Source organism: Mycetomoellerius zeteki, unplaced genomic scaffold (assembly GCF_001594055.1).
Source record: "Mycetomoellerius zeteki isolate Tzet28-1 unplaced genomic scaffold, Tzet1.0 scaffold91, whole genome shotgun sequence".
In the NCBI taxonomy this organism is placed as follows: Eukaryota; Metazoa; Arthropoda; class Insecta; order Hymenoptera; family Formicidae; genus Mycetomoellerius; species Mycetomoellerius zeteki.
In genome coordinates this window covers 293,684-306,898 of record NW_017257947.1, presented here as the reverse complement: position 1 = coordinate 306,898, position 13,215 = coordinate 293,684, and positions in this window count along the sequence as shown.

Genomic DNA, 13,215 nt, shown 5'->3' with positions numbered 1-13,215 from the left:
CTAATTTCATTCTGTCACTATTGTTATGAGAAATTCTTGTAGAAGGTGGACCTATCTTTTCCATTATGTTTATGTCTCGTGCATGAGTGAACGGGACAAATGAGAATACAAGCGTAATCTTATTACTTATATCGGACGAATCTTATCTTACAAAGAGAAAAATTAATTCATAAAATGTATCTATACTACGACTTTACTGTTAAAAATTTTAGAATACGGTAAATTAAAATTATATGTGCATAATTGGCAATTAATCTTTTCGCACAGGAAGTCTCGCGATATAAGCCAATCACATTCAACATTTTAAAATAATATTTTAAAATAGACACATTTGCGTTATGGTTTGAAACATCGGACTACTAGTTTGAAACATCGGAAGACTAGTTTAAATTTCTTTTACACTTTACATTAGTAGACAGAACGATGTAAAGTCAAACTAGGCTGGTAATAAAATAATAATAATAATTCTACATGAAAACGGAGCCAATACGCCACATGATATTCTCAAGTGCCATAAAAATATCAATGTAAGAATGCATTATCCATTTGAACTTCGCATGAAAAAGAAGAACGATAAGTCGCCCGTAATTGTGCATCGAGAATTTTTTGTGTCGAGGAATACCGAGAAATTGTTAAATATACGACGTGGTTTGCAGAAGATGAAACTGGCGGAACGAGTCAGAGCTATTTTCTTTCTCAAATCAAACATTCTGGAAATAAAGTTTCGGCGCGGTGCAACCAGTCGCGCGGTCGGTTGCACGAAGCACGCCTATGCCCGAGCGCACGTATAACGCCCGCTACATATGCACACGCGAGCGAACACGAGGCGCGCATGCACACGCACCGCAGTCACGCACGTTGCTCGGCGTTTGGCCCTAGAGGGTTTAAGGCCGTTGCATCGTAACGAAAATTTCAACGTCCCAAACAGTCGGCTTAGGCGGCTACAATAATTCGTCACAAATTTATACGAAACAAGCAACATTCTGTAGACTTTTGCAATTTTAGACTTTTTTCATTTCAATTTTTACATCTCCATATACTTGATTTCAGCAAAAGAGCATAATTCTTCATTCTGCGACTTCTATTTTATTTTAGCAGTTTCACGTATCGGTTTTGCTACGGATAATAAAAAATTGATATCGTTTTGTTATAGTAACATTAACGAAGCGCATCAATCCATAAAACTAAAAAATATTATAGATATGAATAATTAAAGCGATTTACAAGTTCGTAGATATTTATTTAAATAAAAACCGTTTGTTTAACCGAAAAATAATCTGCATGCACCTAATTTTTTTTGTACGTAAACGATCACCAGATATGTTTTCTACATCTCAATTAAAAATAACTATTATTAATTACATATTGTATATTATTGATTACTCTACAATTTATTAATATGTATTTGATATCATTATGTATATATAGATTAACTTGATATGTTTTAAAAAAGTAAAGAGAAATAAAAAAATTGGATTCTTGGCTAAAGCAATCCTCAGTAAAAAGACTATCCTACTACGATTGAGCTTCATTTTTTTGCTGCTGGGGTGTAAAAATCACCCCCGGGTTATTATTTCCGGGTTAACAACTTCTAAAATATTGTTTTTACGCGAATAAAAAGTTGAAAACTTGGAAAAGATACACTTTTCCGGATGTTTTCGTAATACGCTTTAGCAGGAAACTCGACTGTAATGATCATTACATCTGCTTAATTTAATTTACACAAAAATATGAACTTGATATAAAAATGTAATTTATTTTGATGTAACACAAAAGTGCCCACGAGATTCGGAAGTGAGGAAAATACCCGGATATTATGTCGTTTTCAGCAGCGGAAGCTTCGAATGCACGGCATTCGGTTCCACAAAGGGCGTCAAATCCCGTATACATGATGGCTAAGTCGAGTCAAGTAAAGTAAAGTCACGGCGTACGGGAGTAACAGGGGCCAATGCACCGATGCCGTTGCGAGCTCTGGGCGGGTCCTTCGCGGGCAGGTGGTCCTCGGCTCAAAGAACTTTTGCCGGGGCATTGATCCGCATGAAACGCGGGACCGCGAACGGAGTGAGGAAACCTGCGTGTGCAACGTCGAGTTCCTTTCTATGCTCCATCACCGGCCACTGCGCCGTTCTCGGCCGTGTCCAACGCCGATAATCCTTTCGCGACGCGGGACGAAATTCGACGGTCCCGGACGATTGAGGACGCGGTCTCTCCGTGCGAAACGGCGGACACCACGACGACGACGACGACGACGACGACGACGACGACGACGATACGGAGAAGCAGAGGGGAGGAAGCGTGAAGGAAAAAACAATGAAACCATTGGTGCGCGTGATGGTAAAACGAGGCTGATCGCGCGAGCCACAAAGTGCAGGCACGCCGAAATTGACCGAATTTCGCGTGAAATTCGAAAGCGCGATTCTCCGAGGCCTCTCAGAGAGGTCTCCTTCTCCTCCGTCCCGCGCCACCGGGGTGACTTTATCGGACGAAAGTCGCTACACGGGAGGGGGCGGGGAGAGTAAAAGGAACAGAGGTTGTCTCGTATCATCTTGTGTAAGGATGATTTGACTTTCCTCCGTGCCCTCCCTCCGTCTACCTCTCCTACTTTTGCTGCACCGTTCGCCTTCTCCCGCGTCGTGTCCTCTTCCCTTCCCTTCCCTCTCTCGCGAAACGTGGTAGAACGAGCTTCTCTCTTCCGTCCTCGATGCCGCTACCACGGAATTGGTTCCCTCCGGGCGTTTCGGCTTATGCCGAGAAAGTAACGTAAGTGCATTCCGCTCTTGTGCTCTCGCACGCCTCGCGATGCGCCAATTGCTTTTAACCGATTTTCTTCAGCGCGGCTCTTCCTTCACGTGCCGATTGAACTTTTGCCTGCACTAGAATCCCTTCTTCAATTTAATGCGATTTTTAGTACGTTCCCGGTTATGTCATAATCGGTACGTCCGTACACGAAAAGGACGGTTTTGTTACAAATTTAGCTAGACACAGATCTAAAAGTAATTTTGTTAGAGCATAAAAATAATTATGTAGGATGCTCAAATTCGATACTGAAACGTCAAAACTTTTGCATTGCTCATTATGCTTAAAATACTTACGTAATTATTTTAATGATCTAACAAAATTATTTTCAGATTTGTATCTATATGGTTAATTTTGTACATAGATATTTCAGCAAAATCGTTTTTTTTTTTTTCGTTTAAGGTAATCGGATTCTATATAGCCTAGTACCCAATATGAGCTACTTGCTGTTTTGAATGGTGAATTCAACAGATAGCATTAATAAGTTGTGAAGGCTCGTCTGACTCGATTGCATTAGTTTATTGCTTAGTTTATTCATTTTGTTATTGTCGGTAAAGCAAAATGCAGAACATTCCAATGTGGTCATGATGCAATATTTTATATGTAAGTAATTGCTTTCTATAACTACTTTATTACTACCGAGAGATAGTTATTAATTTCCGTGTAATTTATATTATTATACCTCAATATTGATACTTTACAACACTGTATTTCGTTTATATTTTTATCATAACGTTTTGTTTATAATCAAAGAGAGAAATCTCTTTGTAAAAAAGGTAGAATCAATATGCCAACTTAGGCATATTGATTGTTTTTTGCTACTTTTGTTATATTTCAGATCATAGATTCTAATTCACCTGCATCATGGATATAAATAGATAAGCAAATACGTAAATAAGTCTATTGTTTGGAAAGTTTTTTGTATTTTTATACGTTAATAGACATGTCATTATGTTACTAAATGTATAATCTTATAAAAGTAATATTGACTCACCTTATTTTTCTAACACTTTTGCTGAAAAAGAGGAAAATATATACTTAGGCTCAATATGATCTAAATATTTTTCTTAAAACTTTCACTGCACCTATTTGAAAATGGCTCATATATTTTATAATGTTCAGAAATATTTTCTCTTTTGAATCTGATCATCAATTTTCGATTTTGGATTCAGTAAAAAATTAGAAAAAATCGCAAAGCTTAGGATGTCATATAGGATTCGGTTACTTTATAAATCTCGCATAGTATTAAAACGAGGAACTAATGTAGATAACAGAAGATACATGATCTTCATTGTTACTTTTGTATTTATTATTTATGTGCATAATTATTCCTTACGCTATTAGAGCAAAATAATTATGTGCTTCGTGAATCTTCTTTTGATTCAAACGACCTACATATGAAAAAAAACTAGGTTAGAAAATTAACCCACTTGAGGAAGCTATAGCTGCTATTCTCATTCGGTGACCGCATCAGAATAAAACCTTTCGCATTACAATATTTAGTTGGACTAACGTGACAGCGCGAAAAATCAATGTCCAGAATATCAAGAATCAGAATTATTCAGAATGTTTATTCTTTGATACAATGTCAACTTTTGTTAACAAGAGTATTATTCTTATTAATATTAATTGATATTAATATTATTTTAAATAAGGTAAAGATACGTTGAATAGAAGATCGAAGTTTGATGCCTAATAACATTTTTGTGTAAATTTTTAAACACATTTTTCAGTTTTTTATACTGCGTGCCGAACATAGTCGATCTCGAAGATGCAGTCTTAAATTAAAACTAGAATATTTCTATTTGAATTTTTACATACATTTTTCAGTTCTTCAAATTGCCAAATGTGTCCGATGAATATAAAGAACTCGTAACTGAGCTACAGATTTTATTCATTCAAAATTTTCATATAAAAAATATCTATTCATATATTTATTCATATCTATGGAGTTTAAAAAATATTTATTTATAAATATTTTGTGATTACGAGTATTTATATTCATTTAAAAAAAATATAATAAAACTAAAAAAAAAGCTTCAATGAGCAATTCTTTCTCCTTAAGTTTAAGCATAGTGATCTGTAATATTCAGATATGCTTTTGTGGTGAAAAATAACTTATTTTATGCTTTCATGCTAAATTCTATTGTACTACTTTTACTTTTTTACTTAAAATTTAAATTTGCATATAAGATCACGAAGATGCTTATCCTACTTTTAGGTTACCAGAGAGAGACTATCTGTCAGTTTGTGGTACAAGCATACCTATAGAGAGAATATGGATTTTTTTATGATCTTAATTTATAAACAAGCATAATCGCGCTTAACTGTTGATACAGTCCGTAAAAATTCTATTTTCAAGATTGGTTAAAGTTTAGGAAACATAATTGTATACCGAGGAGAAAATGAAAAGTATGGACGATGCTTTTATCAAAAAATTTATTAAATAATACGGTCTCACAAAATGCTAGTGAATGCGAAATCAAAAATATTTGTAATAATATTCACAAATATGTTCATTGAAATCAAATAAAAAGTATTTATTCATTTCTCATAAATACAAAGAAAAATTGTATTTATGCTCATATTCATACTCATTCATTATTTATTCATTTATTCAAATATTGGATATATTCATCGGATATACTATGCCAAACAGTCGATCTTGAAAATGCAGTCCTAAACTAGAGTTGGAATAGTAATATCACAAATTAAATTTATTGTCAAATTTAATAATAATCACACTACCAAGCATCTTCAAATACTGTAAAGATCGAATTTATTGCGAAAATTATTATCCCAGCCAAAGTTCAAACCTGGGCCTCACGCTTATCCGAGGTGGGCTTTTTCTTCAATATAACGATCATAATGGAGGCAGTATTATTTTCAGTGCGTAAATTGAAAAGAGTTCCATATAATTCGCAGTATTACTTTTTGCATAAATTGAAAAGAGAGTTCCATATAACAATTTTCTAAATCGGTGAATGACGATAGAAAACCGCAATTTCTGTCTTTCTATCGTCATGTTAAATCTCTCAGAACATGAAATATTAATAACTTATTGAAACTGCTGGCATATAAATTGTAGAAATAAAAAAATCGACGAGAAAAAATGAATATTTCTGCAATACAGTGAGACTTTCGCGCTAATTGTAATTCCAATAGACTGTATAGACTCTCATAGCGCGGTCTAAACATGATTGCACGTGTTAATTGTGTCTTATTACGCTTACGCGACTTAAATATCGTGAACGCGGCATCTCAGATAGCCCGACGTTCTGCGCTCTAGAAACACATCATAGGAATGAATCGCAGCTAGAACGTTCATATATCTAATACATATTTACTATATTTTCACATAAAATTGTTTTAAAAATTAGAAATAAAATAGAAATATGTATTTCTTCAAAATAAAAAAGTAACGATGCGAATACAATAAAGCAAATGTAATAACAAAAAGTATAAGCTTTAAGAAAGAGGAAGATAAGATTAAAAAAATGTATGAGCGTTGAATGACGAGGGTCCGAAAGAAAGACAGAGCGATGCTGCGTGTACTATAAGCCGTGACTTCTTTTTTAATCTGTTCAAACAAGCTAAACTTTATTCTCATTCTATTTAACTCTATTTTCACTCAAATGATCAGACGATTGGCCAGATATTCTTTATGACAAACGGATCTTTGCTGGTCCGTCTCAAAAAGAAGAGCGAGAGGGACAGAGGCCGCGAGCGAGTGCAAAGTCGCTCTCTTCTTCGTGCTAGCCGTAGCAAGAGGAGAGATCGTATTGCATGCACGAATCGCTAGTAAGCGGAGACGATTGCACCGAGGCAAATGGAAAAAAAAAAGAAGTAAAGCAAAGAAAGAAGGAAAAAGAGAATGGCGAAAGATGGAAGCGGGTCTGTAGGAGTTCGGCGGGGTGATCGGCGGAGGGATGGTATAGCCGAAGAAGGGAACCGCGGGGAACGGATGGAGCGGAGTAGGGCAGGGGGAGGTAGGGCTTGCCGCCGAAAACCAACTAGCGATTGCATTAAGTAGAAGAAGCGCGATGCGATGGTTCGAGCAGGCCTGACGAAACGACGAACGTCCGACTGAGAGCGGCGAGTTTCGGCGTAGACGGGTTGAGGGAGAGCGGTGAGGGTTGGTGGGAGCTCAAGGGGCCGAGGGGGTAACGCGCACGAGGTGAGGATGAAAAAAGACGCGGCGGCAGCGGCAGCGGCGGCGGCGGTGGTGGCGGCAGAGGGATGGGCGGAAGAGGGGGCGGAACGCATAAGAGGAAAGAAAGAAGAAAGAGTGCGAGAGAGAAGAAGAGGGTTCTAGAAATTAGGTTGTTGCACCGAGCCGCCGAGTGGGAGAAACCCAAGGCCCTTGTTACCTTCCTCTACGTGAATTTAGGCCGTTGCACTTTTCGGCCCGGTACCATATGGTGGGGGGCCCAAATAGGTGGAATGCACTTGGTGGGGGCAGCGCGGCGGATAGCGCATTTAGGTGCAGTCTTCCAAGTGAAAGAGGGGGTCTCTAGCAATGAGACAGGGCCGCGCCTAGCTCGCGAATTCTCATGAAGGTTTTACGGCTGAATTCCGACTCTGAATCACGCCTCTCCTTAACGCGAAAGTCCGTCAAATAATTGCAATATGCTCAAATATTATATCGGCGGTATTAAAAATGAAATGTTTCTTTTGTTCGGAAAAACAAATACTTATTGTTGATAAACTTTCTATTAAGAATGAAAATTTAATGCTACAGAACAAGAATCAAAATGATAAAAATTAAGATTTAATTATGTTTGTCGTTCGGTAATGTCTCTGAAAGTGATTTGAAATTAAGATATTCGAGTAAATGCAACATGCATTCTTTTAATAGATATATATTCTATGTGTGTGTCACTCTCTTATGTTTATAAAACAGATAAATCTTACATGAATAACACTGCAATAATCATTTCTTTCTCATTCTTTCTCTCTTATTCGATGATTGTTAATTCTCGATTAATACGCTTGAGTTCCTGCAGACTTGTATACTATCAGCTAACTTTGTAACGTGACATATGTGCGAAAATATTGCTGACGATGTTTGTCGCCTTCATAGTTCAGCGATTTGTTTGGAATGGTACCAACATGTAGCATACACCGTCGCTTCATGAAACGATGAATGTTTTATTTTAGACTGATGACTACTTGTAAAATTATATCAGCTGATTCTTTTCTGAGAGATACTGAATAAATAACATTTTTAATAATCTGGCACGTCTGTCTCTCGTAGTTAGTATAAGATGTATATTTTAATTTGTATCTTTTAATAAAACTAATAAAAATTTTTAAATATTAAATATGTCTAATTTAATCTACATTTGATGTAAATATAATGCAAAACATTGTTTAAATTGCAATCTGGACAAAATGTGACATATCTATTTTTGTAATAAATATAATAGAATACAATTGCAACAAGAATTACGATCGTTTATTAGGCATGTGTTGTGTGTGTGTGTGTGTGTGTGTGTGTGTGTGTGTATATGTGTGTGTAAATAATTTTTTATTTCAACGTTATCTCATTGACATCGCGTAAGAAAACATCACAAAGAAATCAAACTTTTTTCAATCCGCTTAATCGTTCATTCTGTCAAAATGTTTACCATTTGATAAGTGGAAAGAATATATTCAAGGGAATGATATCATAGTAGTTGATTAAAGAAAGAATGACATAATCAGACATGCAATAATAACAAAATATCAATTTTATATTTTATTAACGCATTTTATTAACCCATTTTGCTATTCGACTAGATTGTGATTAATAATTCATAATTAAAGCACAACTCAGATACGCACCGGGTGTAAGTTTTGAACTTCGTCACATGTCCAAAATCCAATGCACATGGAAGAGACATGCATCGGCTCTATTCGCGAAAAAGCGGACCTAGCAACCAAGGGAGAGGTAGTTCGGCGGGTAGGGCTGTCGTGCCGTAGAGACGTAAAGAGGGTAGTAGACGTGGGAAGAGAGAAGAGAGAAGAGAGAGGGAGAGAGGGAGAGGGGAGAGAGAGAGAGAGAGAGAGAGAGAGAAGGAGAGAGAGAAGAGGTTCGGCATTGCTTGCCACGCAATGAGGAGGGATGGGGGGTGAGGCGCAGAGGCACCGATGCATTTTGGGACTATTCGGCGACGGTATACGAGAGGAAGTGAGGAGGAGAATGCGGTAAGGTAAGCTTATCGAGTGCGGGGCCCTAGCAACGAGAGGAAGATGCCTAACAACGCGGCCGATGGAGGGGAATATTGGGTGGGCGGGTACGCGTGAGTCCGTCCGAAAACCTAGCCTGCATTTTAGGTACGTGGTTCAAACCCGGGCAAGCAGGCCCGGTCTGAAACGAAAGAAAGGAGTCAGAGGGGCCCACGCGGTGGTGGGAGGTATGTAGGGTTCACCAGAGGTTTTCGACTTCTCCCCGACCGCAAGAAACAAGCTGGCTAGTTCACGCGCGGGCTTCTCGCGCTGCCTGTTTCTCGATGCAATAATCTTTTGATGCATATACATACAGCAATGCTGAGGATACTTTAAACCGAAATCTTTTCAGAAAATATTTCTTTTTGAAATTACTGAAATGTATGCAATATTTTATATAATTAAATAATAAGAATCGTAGTAAAAATAGTTTAAATGAAAAATAAAGTTACAGTAGTTTTAAATGTGATGAACGTATGTATAAAATTTTATGCAACTCCACATAAAATTTTATGAAAAGTACATCAAATTTCATGTACATATATACAAAAATATACTTTTCAGTTAATATATTAATAAATACATTAAACTTAATGTAATGTTATGAAATTAAATTCAACTTGTGTAACTTAAAAGTATATTAAATTTCGTAACATTTTTAACAGCGTACGTTTTAATACCACTCGGGCACGCGAAGTTTTTTCTTTATTATAATCTAGTTGATCACTTTAGTCACTTTTAGTCCATCTTGTGTTTCTTTATAAAATTAATAAGTTTTTTTTTATAAATAAGCTTTTTGAAAACTTTTTTGGGTAATAAGATACTTGACTATTATAATTCCATTCATTTTAAATTCACTTTTGAACAATTGATTTTTTAATAACTACATTTAAATTGTTTATTTAAAAAAGAAACATTTTTTATGTTAGAACACAGAGAAAAATATTTAATTCAATTAACTGGAATTCTGGTAGAAGATGAACGATCTAGAATTTCGATTAATATACTAGATTTCTGGTTAAATTTACTAGAATTTTAAAAAAATGTAGAAAACTATAGAATTATTCTTTCCATCTTAATTTTGCTTAGTATTTACTTTAATATATTAACTTCAACATTTGTAATGTATAGTATTTTTTTTTAATATTATCTTTAAATAATATTAAGTAATAATAAACTTATAAATCTCATCCATTATTTTAACTAATAAAATCATATCTATATTGAAACGCATTTAAATACAATCCGAATTAGACAACTATAATCCTTTTTTACAAATTCACGTAAAAAATAATTAATAGAGCGAGAGAGAGAATTAAGGAATTAACCTTGTCCAAAAATATTAGGCACCTTATTAACAATTATTTAAAGTTTTAGCTCAAAAATTGATTTATAATATTTACTGTAAATTATTTTTTGTTTCAAGAATCCTTCAAAGTTATACATATATAATGCCGGTTACTGATGGGTAACAACGCATGTAAAATAATTTCAGATAATTGAAAAAAATATAAGTACCCAATATTTTTGGTCAAGGCTTGCAAATATGAAATTTTCAAAGAAGAGACGTCGACGGAAAAATGAATTGCAAGTGTAGCGTGACTAATCTTCAATCGAAAATTAATATCCAAGATTCGTGTTACATGTTCCGCAATCTTGATCGTTTCAATAACGCATTAACGGTATAAAAAATATATCTCTCTTTCAATATCTCTTCGCGCGCTCGTATATAAAGCTGAATTCCTTATTCCCCCTTTTTCTCCCTCCTTGCATCCATGTCCCAATTCCGCTCTATAGCGATCAATTCTCTCGATCGTGAGTACGGCTACGTCGTAATCCAAACTGTTATATAGTCAAGCGGAGTTACCCCGTTCGCCTCTCGTCATCACCCCCCGCGCCACGTGAAAGGATCTCCTCGCTTCAAGTCGCAAATATCATATCTTGTTGCTCATCGGTGATGATAGAGAATTACGCGTGTAACTCTCTCTCTCTCTCTCTCTCTCTCTCTCTCTCTCTCTCTCTCTCTCTCTCTCTCACATGCGTTTCATATAAATTATGTGCTCACGATCGTGACGATGCATCCAAAATTTTATATCTATTATATTAATCTATCTCTAGATACCTCTGAATAAAAGCATTACTAAAGAGGTTCATTAATACAACGCGACTATATTTATATTTCTCTTAAAGCTATTAATTTTCGCGGCACCGCTGTAGACGTTAAGAGAGACCCTAGATTTTAATTAATTAATATTAACAATGTAATATTAATTTTTGATTGAACAAGATCTGGTATTTTTTTTGCGAGCATGCAATCCTCTGAATATTATGACTTTTACTTGCATCTCAAATTTTGATTGTCCGAAATATATTACAATAGATTTTTTCTTAGCTGTCTTCATAACGCAAAGCTTAGCGTTCTTATGGGAATCTTAATCCTGGAATAGAATAAATCCTTTTTCTTCTCTTTCTTCCTCTGTCTCTTCCTCTGTCCTCCTCGCTCCTTTTAGAACTCGTTTCTTCTGCGCGCAGAACGCCAGCCATACCAGCAACGCGGAACACAAGCGAGCTCCTCCGCAAGGAGGCCATATTTCATAAGACTCGCTTCTCTCATCCGGCAGCTTTCCATGCCGCCTACTATTCCCGCCTGCATCGTCCCTCTCCTCCTTCCTTCAGAGGTTTCTCTCTTCTCTTTCTCTCTTACCTTCTTTAGTGGCCGAATAGCCAAGCTACCGAGCCCTTCTGCCACCGTCAAGGTTTCTAGCAACGCTTGCGCGCCCCGTTCCCATCTCGTTTTCCCCATCCAATCCCATGGCCCGTGCCAAGCTCAGTACTGCCAGCCGCCGATGTAATGTTTCTTTTATTGATTTTGCGGCGGTTCGCGGAAATTATACGGCTCGCGGATATGTGTGTAGAGCCTCCGCCATCATTTCCTTGTCTAGCGGACGAGCGAACGTTCCCATTATTCTCTTCGCTTGCGTGTAGCCTTGCTGATTTTTCGCGATTTGAACGTAAAGACGACAGATTTAATGAGAACATCTTTAAGGGAATGCTTTAAGGGAAGTGACCAAATTATCACATTACAGTCGTATAAAAATCTTTGAATTGACTGAACGGAATAAAAAATCCTTTTACAGGATTAAAGTAGACGCAAGATTAGGAGGTGGTGCAGTGGATTTTAGTATAAAATCCACTGCACCACCTCCTAATCTTGCGTCTACTTTAATCCTGTAAAAGGATTTTTTATTCCGTTCAGTCAATTCAAAGATTTTTATACGACTGTAATGTGATAATTTGGTCACTCCAGCATCCCCTTAAGGTGATGTGTTTAACGTAACTTCGTAATCTCAAATCTGTAATACGAGAGTAGTATTTCCTGTGCATGTTTGTCCTGCATCGCTGATTTATTGAAATTAAATGTTGATCGACATTTTGTTGAGTTTTCAAATTTTTCCTAATGATATCATATAAAATTTATAAGTCGAGTAGTTTAATTTTAACATTCGGTCTTACGCGTTTTCTTAGACTTTGTTAAATTAACAAATATATTACAGAAAACAATTACAAAAGTAAGATATTTCATTGACGAATATAGAAAGTAGACCAAGTTAATATTTAACGATATCAAATGACCCTGCTGACATTGTTTCAAATCTCGTCGCAAAGATATATCAATTTTCTCTTTCTCTTATTGGATATCAGTAATAAATCATACAGTTTGTGTGTATAGACAATATACCAGTCTTCGTATTTTATTTATTTTGTATCACCGTAAAGCGTCCTCGTTGATAAACAAAAATCGATACGTGACGATATAACTACATGAAATCGATAAGAGATTAAAAAACTGAGTTAGTCATCCCGCCGAACATTTTCCCGCGCACGAGATTCATAGTGAATTCACGCTGATCGATCGTAGGTCGGCGCGCGTCAATCGGCGGCCACAGCAAGGAATCCGCTACATAGGGACATCCACTACTTCCGACGTCCTGTGTCCGCGTTCGATAGGTCAAGGACGCTCCCATGGTTCTCGAGGTCAGGTCGACAAATCACCCTTTCCGGCGCGTAGGTCCGTGGCGGAGAAAAAAGAAGGAATCGACTCCGCGCGCGCAAGAGAGGCGGGATAGGTGGAGATGAGGCGCAACAGAGAAGGAGATCTGGGCTCTTCTCATCCCTGATTCGAGGGCGCAGATGGGTCTGATCCCAAAG